The 12,196-nt window shown below is 39.9% G+C and overlaps 1 non-coding gene across 1 annotated transcript; it reads left to right on the forward strand.

Moving 5' to 3' along the window:
* Positions 1–11,731: 11,731 nt before the first annotated feature.
* On the forward strand, positions 11,732–11,838 carry LOC126793011 (small nucleolar RNA R71). Its single transcript, XR_007671998.1, has one exon. It is a non-coding gene; the product is annotated as a small nucleolar RNA R71 (small nucleolar RNA).
* The last annotated feature ends 358 nt before the right edge of the window (positions 11,839–12,196 follow it).

A 12,196-nucleotide genomic window follows, 5' to 3' on the forward strand; every position in this document is an offset into this window, starting at 1 on the left:
ACACGCCCACACTGGAAACACTCTCAAATTCAATAGAAACTCGCACCAGAAAGCCGTACAGAAAGATACTCAAACGAGAATTGAAAAGATACTCAAACGATAGAAAGATACTCAGTTTGAAAGAAACACACGCCCACACTGGAAACACTCTCAAATTCAAAGAAAATCGCATCAGAAAGCCGTACAGAAAGAAACTCAAACGATAGAAAGATACTCAGTTTGAAAGAAACACACGCCCACACTGGAAACACTCTCAAATTCAAAAGAAACTCGCACCAGAAACCCGTACAGAAAGATACTCAAACGAGAATTGAAAAGATATTCAAACGATAGAAAGATACTCAGTTTGAAAGAAACACACGCCCACACTGGAAACACTCTCGAATTCAAAAGAAAATCGCATCAGAAAGCCGTACAGAAAGAAACTCAATCGATAGAAAGATACTCAGTTTGAAAGAAACACACGCCCACACTGGAAACACTCTTAAATTCAAAAGAAACTCGCACCAGAAACCCGTACACAAAGATACTCAAACGAGAATTGAAAAGATACTCAAACGATAGAAAGATACTCAGTTTGAAAGAAACACACGCCCACACTGGAAACACTCTCAAATTCAAAAGAAACTCGCACCAGAAACCCGTACACAAAGATACTCAAACGAGAATTGAAAAGATACTCAAACGATAGAAAGATACTCAGTTTGAAAGAAACACACGCCCACACTGGAAACACTCTCAAATTCATAAGAAACTCGCACCAGAAACCCGTACAGAAAGATACTCAAACGAGAATTGAAAAGATACTCAAACGATAGAAAGATACTCAGTTTGAAAGAAACACACGCCCACACTGGAAACACTCTCAAATTCAAAAGAAACTCGCACCAGAAACCCGTACACAAAGATACTCAAACGAGAATTCAAAAGATATTCAAACGATAGAAAGATACTAAGTTTGAATGAAACACACGCCCACACTGGAAACACTCTCCAATTCAAAAGAAACTCGCACCAGAAAGCCGTGCAGAAAGATACTCAAACGAGAATTGAAAAGATACTCAAACGATAGAAAGATACTCAGTTTGAAAGAAACACACGCCCACACTGGAAACACTCTCAAATTCAAAGAAAATCGCATCAGAAAGCCGTACAGAAAGAAACTCAAACGATAGAAAGATACTCAGTTTGAAAGAAACACACGCCCACACTGGAAACACTCTCAAATTCAAAAGAAACTCGCACCAGAAACCCGTACAAAAAGATACTCAAACGAGAATTGAAAAGATACTCAAACGATAGAAAGATACTCAGTTTGAAAGAAACACACGCCCACACTGGAAACACTCTCGAATTCAAAAGAAAATCGCATCAGAAAGCCGTACAGAAAGAAACTCAATCGATAGAAAGATACTCAGTTTGAAAGAAACACACGCCCACACTGGAAACACTCTTAAATTCAAAAGAAACTCGCACCAGAAACCCGTACACAAAGATACTCAAACGAGAATTGAAAAGATACTCAAACGATAGAAAGATACTCAGTTTGAAAGAAACACACGCCCACACTGGAAACACTCCCAAATTCAAAAGAAACTCGCATCAGAAACCGGTACAGAAAGAAGCTCAATCGATAGAAAGATACTCAGTTTCAAAGAAACACACGCCCACACTGGAAACACTCTCAAATTCAAAAGAAACTCGCACCAGAAACCCGTACACAAAGATACTCAAACGAGAATTGAAAAGCTACTCAAACGATAGAAAGATACTCAGTTTGAAAGAAACACACGCCCACACTCGAAACACTCTCAAATTCAAAAGAAACTCGCACCAGAAACCCGTACACAAAGATACTCAAACGAGAATTGAAAAGCTACTCAAACGATAGAAAGATACTCAGTTTGAAAGAAACACACGCCCACACTGGAAACACTCTCAAATTCAAAAGAAACTCGCACCAGAAACCCGTACAAAAAGATACTCAAACGAGAATTGAAAAGATACTCAAACGATAGAAAGATACTCAGTTTGAAAGAAACACACGCCCACACTGGAAACACTCTCGAATTCAAAAGAAAATCGCATCAGAAAGCCGTACAGAAAGAAACTCAATCGATAGAAAGATACTCAGTTTGAAAGAAACACACGCCCACACTGGAAACACTCTCAAATTCAAAAGAAACTCGCACCAGAAACCCGTACAGAAAGATACTCAAACGAGAATTGAAAAGATACTCAAACGATAGAAAGATACTCAGTTTGAAAGAAACACACGCCCACACTGGAAACACTCTCGAATTCAAAAGAAAATCGCATCAGAAAGCCGTACAGAAAGAAACTCAATCGATAGAAAGATACTCAGTTTGAAAGAAACACACGCCCACACTGGAAACACTCTTAAATTCAAAAGAAACTCGCACCAGAAACCCGTACACAAAGATACTCAAACGAGAATTGAAAAGATACTCAAACGATAGAAAGATACTCAGTTTGAAAGAAACACACGCCCACACTGGAAACACTCTCAAATTCAAAAGAAACTCGCACCAGAAACCCGTACAGAAAGATACTCAAACGAGAATTGAAAAGATACTCAAACGATAGAAATATACTCTGTTTGAAAGAAACATACGCCCACAGTGGAAACACTCTCGAATTCAAAAGAAAATCGCATCAGAAAGCCGTACAGAAAGAAGCTCAATCGATAGAAAGATACTCAGTTTGAAAGAAACACACGCCCACACTGGAAACACTCTCAAATTCAAAAGAAACTCGCACCAGAAATGCGTACACAAAGATACTCAAACGAGAATTGAAAAGATACTCAAACGATAGAAAGATACTCAGTTTGAAAGAAACACACGCCCACACTGGAAACACTCTCGAATTCAAAAGAAAATCGCATCAGAAAGCCGTACAGAAAGAAACTCAATCGATAGAAAGATACTCAGTTTGAAAGAAACACACGCCCACACTGGAAACACTCTTAAATTCAAAAGAAACTCGCACCAGAAACCCGTACACAAAGATACTCAAACGAGAATTGAAAAGATACTCAAACGATAGAAAGATACTCAGTTTGAAAGAAACACACGCCCACACTGGAAACACTCTCAAATTCAAAAGAAACTCGCACCAGAAACCCGTACAGAAAGATACTCAAACGAGAATTGAAAAGATACTCAAACGATAGAAATATACTCTGTTTGAAAGAAACATACGCCCACAGTGGAAACACTCTCGAATTCAAAAGAAAATCGCATCAGAAAGCCGTACAGAAAGAAGCTCAATCGATAGAAAGATACTCAGTTTGAAAGAAACACACGCCCACACTGGAAACACTCTCAAATTCAAAAGAAACTCGCACCAGAAATGCGTACACAAAGATACTCAAACGAGAATTGAAAAGCTACTCAAACGATAGAAAGATACTCAGTTTGAAAGAAACACACGCCCACACTGGAAACACTCTCAAATTCATAAGAAACTGATGATTGCTCGATTACTCGACATCAATATTTAACCCTGAACACATCATAGTAGTATAAAGCAAGAGGGTATCGTTCACAAACCGGGGATCCAGCCAGGGCTTAGGATCACAATACTCACACGAATTCATAAAGGTTTTAAGGTTTGATATAGATTTTGGATTGAATCATAAAAACAGTAAATAAAACCTAAACTAATATATACATGTGCTCAACCAACCAACACATAAACAATCACCAAAACAAATCACATAGAGGGAATCGAAACAAGCTTCATGTCTTTCTTATAGCATCATGCCGAGACTATGCAATAAATCACCAAGGATGGATCATGCATTTAGGGTTCTAAGCAGTAACCTAAACACATAGACACTTAACACATTCAATCACAACCAAGCAGCCATAATCGAAATTCTAACATGTTCATCTTAATCCTGTAATCCCAAAGTCATGCACATTGAATTCATCAAGTATGTCACTTACTTAACCAACAACCATGCAATTCGAAAATCACATAAACAAGAATAAACATGTTCTTAGCATAAGTCTTTAATCCAACAACCTAAATATCATGCTACAAGCATAGTCATAACATATAGGCATCGAAATTGTTCAAAAGCTAGGTTCGGCAGAAACCAAAACCGAAATCCATAAAACCAAAACATAATTTTTGAATCCTCTATATAAATTGAATCAAGTAGCTATTTCATAGACAAAATTGATACAAGACTACTCTAAACAAATCGCAACTTCATCCATGAACAAGAACAAAACCAAAACCGAAATTAAACAAGAGTGAATCATGGTTACACTTTATAAATCAAGCAATCCACAAGTGTAGCCAAGACTTCTATGGATGAAACCTCCTTCACAAGCGTGTTTGAAAGGCTATTGATAGGTGGGGAATGATGGAATCGGTTTTAGGATTTCTTGGAATGGTGAAGGATGAATTCGGCAGAGCTTATGGCTGTGTTTGTGTGTAGGGCTGATGATGTTGCTGAATGGAGAGGCCGGCCTCTATATATAGAGGGGTAGGAAGCCTTCTTGCGTGCTAAAAGGAAATAGAATCCAATTGGGAAACTGAAATCCTCTTTGTTATGGATTTGATTTATATACTCCATATCCATCTTGATGTAGGAAACCAAGTCCAATAGGGAAATCTCTAAAGGGCAGCTCGGCAATCTCTTGGTCCAACTAGGAGTAGCTAGGCCGGCCTCCTCTTCTCCTTGTTCAACTCGAATATGATTTCCTTGTTCAACTAGGAATGCAACTCGGCAACTCTCCTTTCTTTCCAAATATGATTTGTCTTTCCTGAAAAGAAATCGTCGATTAAGGAATAGGAAAGAATGAAAATAGGAAAGTAGAGTCCTAGTCGAGTAAGGAATCCTAGCTCAATCAGGAGTTCTAACACTTAGCACAATTTCATCATCAAATCATCTAAAATCGAAATAGCTCTACCTAGAACATACATGTATCAAATATGAACCTAAAACAACTAAATAAGAAGTAACAAAGCATAAGAATAGGGCATATATACATTAAGAACGTCACACTTTGTGCTCCTATCAACAACCCCACACTTAGACTTTGCTAGTCCCTTAGCAATCACTAAAAAGGGAAATCAAAACATAAACGAAAACAATACAACTATAACTAACGACACAACATTCTAATGCCTTCAACATTTTGTCTCAGAGATCTTCAAACTCATAGCATCAAGAATAGCATTCAATCGAAATAGATAAGATGAATTCAATGGTTAATAAACATGAGATTTCGTTTAACAAGTAAGACATGGCAGAAACAAAGGTGTAATTAAGCTCAACATGTTCAAAATGAGTTCAAATTCAACTCACATAGGATATGCACTCCAAATCTTTTCTCTCAAGAACATGGCATATGCTTAAAAGCTTTTCACACACAAGAGTTATGAACATAGTGAAAATCGAAAACCTCATGAAAGATACCAATCATATGCACAAATGAACCCAAACCATATGCTTACTTATGAAACAAACTCCACAAATCAAGGACTACTCATTTTAAGAATCATGCGGATCTTTAGAGAAGGGATGGCTTAGGCTCGGCATTGACATATTTTTCAAGGTAAAGGGAATCACAAAGGTCATCCTCAAGACTTAGCAGAGCAAAACATCCACCTTATGTCGCCATACTCCATAAAACAAGGGCCAAATATCATCATGTTGGACCCATTCTTCACTTTAAACATTGTGAAAACGAACAAAGGCTAAAGTATAACATTATTGAGCCTTCAACAAATACATCACAACTCCAAATTCACATAAATCAATGTCATGCCGAGATCTTTCATCATACTTTCTTTTCCATTTTTTTCTCAAAACCGTGTATATATACTTTTCTTCTTCTTTTTCTCACGGCATCAATACATTTTTTCCTCTTTTTCATACTCTTTTCACGGCATAACATACATACAATAGCATAACCCCACACTTGAATCAAATCATCACTCCATATTACATCCAAGAATCGGCTCTGCCAAGCCTCAAAGCCAAGGTAGAGATATAACTATACTAAGCAAGGATATAACATGTTGGTAATGAAAGAAAAGGCTTAACGTAGGCTCAAAGGGGTAAACACTAAGGTGTCCCAAGCAGGGCTCAAATAGGGATACGGCTTTTTGGCTTTAAGTGGTGGAAATCCTAAAAAGATCCAACAATCCTTTTCAAAATCAGAGTATATTATGACATAAAGCTTCGAAAGTTTCACAAAGTAAGTTCTAGCATTCTCTAGTTCATTGCAATTCTATGGCATATGAATTGATCAAAATAAATGTAATGAGGTTATAAAGCCAAGAAACGATAGAATAAAACTCTCCAAAGAAAGGCACATATATATGGCTCGAATCTCACATAGGTTACATGAATTCAAACAAGTAAAGAACATGCTCATTCTGTACCTAAGTTTCAAAATCCTCATCTACTACATGTTCGTACAAAATCTACACATCGATTAACCATCAAATAACAATGAAGTTCATTTCAATATCATGATCATCTATCAACCATAAATTCAAAGATCAACTCATCCTAGACAGTCAAAGGCATACCTAGGACTCAAAACAAAAACAAAACAACATAAAAATCGAAAAACAGAACCAAAATGACACTAAAAATCGAAAAACAACAAAATTGAAACACATAGCATCAAACAATAGAATTCAACGAATGATGTATACCCCACCCCACACTTAAAACTTACATTGCCCTCAATGTACAATATGATAAGCAACGAAAATTAGAAAGAGTTAAGGGATAAGAAAATGCAAACACTCGTTGATGGCTCCTTCATTGGCTTAAGTTTAGAGTCTATAGCCTAGACTATCTCCAAAGCATCACTTGCTTGCCGTAGGATCAAGGAGAGACGTCTCCTCCACATTGTGTTCCACGAAATTGTCATAGTACGGCTTCAAGCGATGTCCATTGACCGTGAATTCCTTTCCATGCACCATACTTTTGATCTGAATAGCACCAGAAGGAAAAACATTAGTAACAACAAACGGTCCAAGCCACCTAGAACGGAGCTTGCCCGGAAACAATCTAAGTCGAGAATTAAATAAAAGAACTTTCTGCCCAACGACAAAGTGTTTCTTCCTAATCATGCGGTCATGGAATGTCTTAGTCTTCTCCTTGTAAACCATTGCCGAATCATAAGCCTCATTCCTAATCTCTTCAAGCTCATGCAATTGCAACTTCCTATGTAATCCGGCCTCATCAATGTCCATGTTAAAATTCTTCACAGCCCACCATGCACGATGTTCAAGCTCCACAGGAAGATGGCACGCCTTGCCATAAACTAGTCGAAATGGTGACATGCCTAGGGGAGTCTTGTATGCCGTCCTATAGGCCCAAAGAGCATCATCCAATCGTTGAGACCAATCCTTGCGTGATGGTCCAACAGACTTCTCTAAAATTCTCTTGATCTCACGATTAGATAGCTCTACTTGTCCACTTGTTTGAGGGTGATAAGGCGTAGCAACCTTATGCTTAATTCCATACTTCTTCAACAACGCCTCAATGGTCCGGTTGCAAAAGTGAGATCCTCCATCACTAATGATAACTCTCGGCATACCAAACCTGGAGAAAATGTTAGAACGAAGGAAATCTGCAACAACTCGAGAATCATTAGTCCGGGTGGCCTTTGCTTCCACCCATTTCGAAACATAGTCAACACAAACGAGTATGTATAAGTAACCATTTGAGCTAGGAAAAGGTCCCATGAAATCAATACCCCAACAATCAAAAATTTCGACATATATAATCGGTGTCATAGGCATTTGATCTCTAGATCCTAAGTTTCCCATACGTTGGCACCTATCACAAGTCATGCAAAAATGATATGCATCTTTGAAAATCGTAGGCCAAAAGAAACCACATTCGAGCACCTTAAGAGCAGTCCTACGTGAACCAAAATGTCCTCCACAAGATTCAGAATGGCATTTTGTAAGTATAGAGTGATGTTCATGTTCAGGGACACACCTCCTAATGATTTGATCAACACAATGTTTCCACAAGTATGGTTCATCCCAAACATAATACTTAGCTAATGCCTTGAGTCTATTCTTTTGTGCATGCGATAAAGTATCCGGAAATTGCTTAGAAACAAGATAATTAACAATATCTGCATACCATGGCTCACTTACCTCAACTCGAAAGAGTTGCTCATCCGGAAAGCTCTCTTGGATGGCCAAGGGCTCGGCATCTCTCACCAATCGACTCAAATGATCCGCCACAACATTGTCACTTCCCTTCTTGTCCTTGATTTCGAGATCAAACTCTTGGAGTAGAAGAATCCATCGAATCAATCTCGGTTTGGCATCCTTCTTTGTCATTAAATACTTCAAAGCTGCATGGTCAGTGTAAACAATAACTTTAGATTGAAGTAAGTAAGAACGAAACTTATCTAGAGCAAAGATCACGGCAAGAAGTTCTTTTTCAGTTGTGGTGTAGTTTTGTTGAGCATCATTGAGTGTTCGTGAGGCATAGTAGATGGCGTAGGGCTGCTTATCCTTCCTCTGCCCTAGCACGGCTCCAACTGCATAGTCGGAGGCATCACACATCAACTCGAATGGCAAGGACCAATCCGGCGGTGCCATGATCGGTGCTGAAGTTAGGAGCTTCTTCAAAGTCTCGAATGCATGCTTGCAATCATCATCAAAGTTGAATGGGACGTCTTTTTGAAGCAATGAACTCATTGGTCTCGCAATCTTGGAAAAATCTTTGATAAACCTACGATAGAAACCTGCATGTCCAAGAAACGATCGAACATCCCTCACACTTGTGGGGAGGGGTAAGTGACGCACAAGATCTATTTTAGACTTATCAACCTCAATTCCTCTAGATGAAACAATATGACCTAAGACAATACCTTGCGTGACCATAAAGTGACATTTTTCCCAATTCAAAACCAAGTTAGTCTCTTCACAACGTTTAAGCACAAGTTCAACATTTTCTAAACAAGTTTCGAAATCTTCACCATAGACAGAAAAATCATCCATGAAAACTTCAATTTTGGAACCAATATACTCGGAGAAAATGTGATACATACAACGTTGAAACGTACCTGGGGCGTTGCACAAACCAAAAGGCATGCGACGATAGGCAAACGTACCAAAAGGGCATGTGAATGTAGTCTTCTCTTGATCTTCTTCCGCAACACTTATTTGGTTGTATCCACTATATCCATCAAGGAAACAATAGAAAGAGTGACCAGCTAACCTCTCAAGCATTTGATCAATGAATGGCAATGGCATGTGGTCCTTCCTTGTTGTCGCATTGAGCTTCCTATAGTCAATACAAACTCTATGACCGGTCACCGTCCTTTGAGGTACCAACTCGTTGTCCTTGTTCTTCATCACCGTGATGCCTGACTTCTTTGGCACAACTTGAATGGGAGAGATCCACCTACTATCCGAGATGGGGTAGATCACGCCACAATCGTGCAACTTGGTGATTTCATCCTTTACAACTTGCATCATTGGTGGGTGAAGGCGTCTCTGACCTTCCTTGGTTGGTTTGGCACCATCTTCTAGCAATATTCGATGCACACACATGGTAGGGCTGATCCCCTTGATGTCGGCTAGGGTCCATCCTATTGCCGTCTTGTGTATCTTCAACACTTCAATCAATCTCTCTTCTTGCTCCTCATTTAGTGCAGATGAAATGATCACGGGCAATGTATCCTCTTCTCCTAGAAACGCATACTTCAAGTGGTCCGGAAGAACCTTAAGATCAAGCTTCGGAGCTTGCACCACAGAAGGAAGATTCTTGTTAGTAGTTAAGAGAATTGGACTAGGAGAGACAAAACTTACCTCACTTGCAACCTCAAGGGAGGTCACGGTTTCATGAATGAAAGATGGCACGGCATCTTTAGCTTCTAGCACCGAAATGTTCGAGCTATCACTTGTGAATCCGGCCCCTTGGGCAATAGTGAGTGCCAACTCGTCATTTGTCAAGGTATCTAGATAGTTATCTGCAAGGGAATCAATTATGTCAACTGAAAAACAATCACTTAACTCCGAAAGAGGATACCTCATAGCTTCAAAGATGTTGAAGCTAATCACTTCACCATCGAACTCAAAGGTGAGTGATCCACTAAACACATCTATTTTTGTTCTTGCGGTCCTCATGAAGGGGCGGCCTAACAAGATAGGAACCTCCTTGTCATCTGCCTCTGTTGGCTCCATGTCTATGACATAGAAGTCGGCAGGAAAGATCAAGCTCGAAACCTGCACAAGAACATCTTCAACATAGCCCAAAGGGACTTTGTTGGAACAATCAGCCAATCGAATCACAACATTATCACGTTTCAAATCACCTAGACCTAGGTTCTCATAGATATAGTGCGGCATTACATTGATAGATGCACCTAAGTCTAACATTATCTTTTCAAATGTCATGTTTCCGATTGTACAAGGGATAGAAAAACTCCCTGGATCCTTAAGCTTTGGTGGTAGCTTCCTTTGGAGCACGGCAGAAACCGTCTCACTCATTGTAACAACCTCCTTCTCTCGAGTCATCCTCTTGTTGGTGCACAATTCTTTCAAAAACTTAGCATACTTAGGATTTTGTTGTATGCATTCAATAAGAGGCATGTTCACTTCCACCTTCTTGAAAATGTCGAGCATGGCTTGATCAGAGTCATCCTTCTTTTGCTTTGCGAATCTACTAGGGAAGGGAACACGAGAAAGATCATTAGTTGAAACCAAACCACTAGAGTTAGGATCCTTACCTTTGTCATGCAAAGCACGATCTTCTTTTGGTAGAGGCACGGCATCTTTGGCTTTAGAGGAGGCAGGGTCCTTCTCTAGGTCTTTGACATTGTATTTCTCGGCCTCCTTACCTTTAGAAGGCACGGCCTTCTTATGTTGCTGCATTGGAACATCCAAAGTCCTCCCACTTCGTGTCACCATGGCCTTCACATTCGGATTAGGCTCAGTTTGGCTCGGCAACTTCCCTCCTTCATGGATCTTGCCCATGAAATCGATCACTTGTCCCATCTGCTTCTTAAGCTCGATTATGTCCTTAGAATGAGCTTGTTGACCTGTAACTAATGCTTGAGTAGCAGAGTTTAGATTTTGTTGCCCTTGAGCAAGAGACTTCAAAAGTTCATCATAATTAGGTGAAGATGCATTATTCGAACCATGAACATTAGAGTTAAAGGGAGCAGAACCTTGAGGTACCTGAGGCCTCACAAACAAACCTGAAGGACGAGGTCCTTGACCTTGAGCATTGGATGGTTGAGCATTGTTGCTCCAACGAAAATTTGGATGATCCCTAAGTCCAGGGTTGTATGTGTTCGAGTATGGATCGTACCTAGGCCTTTGTTGCCCCATAAAGTTCAACTCTTCTTCAGTCATTGCACCATTTGGACAATTGTCAGTAGTGTGATCCTTGAAAGAACAAATGCCGCATGCTTGAGGGGTGATGCTCGAACCATTGAATGCCTTGACTAGCACGTCAAGCTTCCTTTCTAAAGTCGCCATCTGATTCCTTGCATCAACATCATACACCCCACGGCTCTTGCTTCCTCTCTTCTCCTTGGAACTAAATTGGCGATTGTTGTCAGCCAAGTCATCGATCAAGGTGTAAGCTTCTTGACCGGTTTTGTTCATGAATGTGCAGCCACATGCCGAGTCCACCATGCTCTTATTGGTGGTGTCGAGTCCTTCATAGAAGAATTGCACCAAGTCATCCAACGAAATACCATGGTGAGGGCACTTCCTTTGTAGTTCCTGAAATTCCTCCCAAGCCTCATAGAGTGAATCACCATCCTTTTGAGTGAAGTTCTGAATCTCCCTCCTAAGTCTTTTCGTGAGTTGAGCAGGGAAGAATTGCTTCAAGAACCTCCTAGTCATTTCGTCCCATGTAGTGATGATTCCTGCAGGCAAAGAATATAACCAACGTTTAGCATCATCCTTAAGGGTAAATGGGAACAAAAGCAACCTCAAGCCTTCTTGAGAAAGGTGATGAATCGATTGGAGCTTGCAAATGTCCAAGAACTCCCTAAGGTGAACATTAGGGTCTTCCATTGATGAACCAGAGTACTTAGGCAGCTGCCCAAGCAATTGAACAGGAATGGAGAAGTTAGCTTCATCAGGTGGAGTGAAAGCAATGCATGAAGGTGATTCCGGGGTGGTAGGAATGAATGCATTCTTTAGTGCCATT

This window comes from Argentina anserina, chromosome 4 (genome assembly GCF_933775445.1).
Source record: "Argentina anserina chromosome 4, drPotAnse1.1, whole genome shotgun sequence".
NCBI classification, from domain to species: Eukaryota; Viridiplantae; Streptophyta; class Magnoliopsida; order Rosales; family Rosaceae; genus Argentina; species Argentina anserina.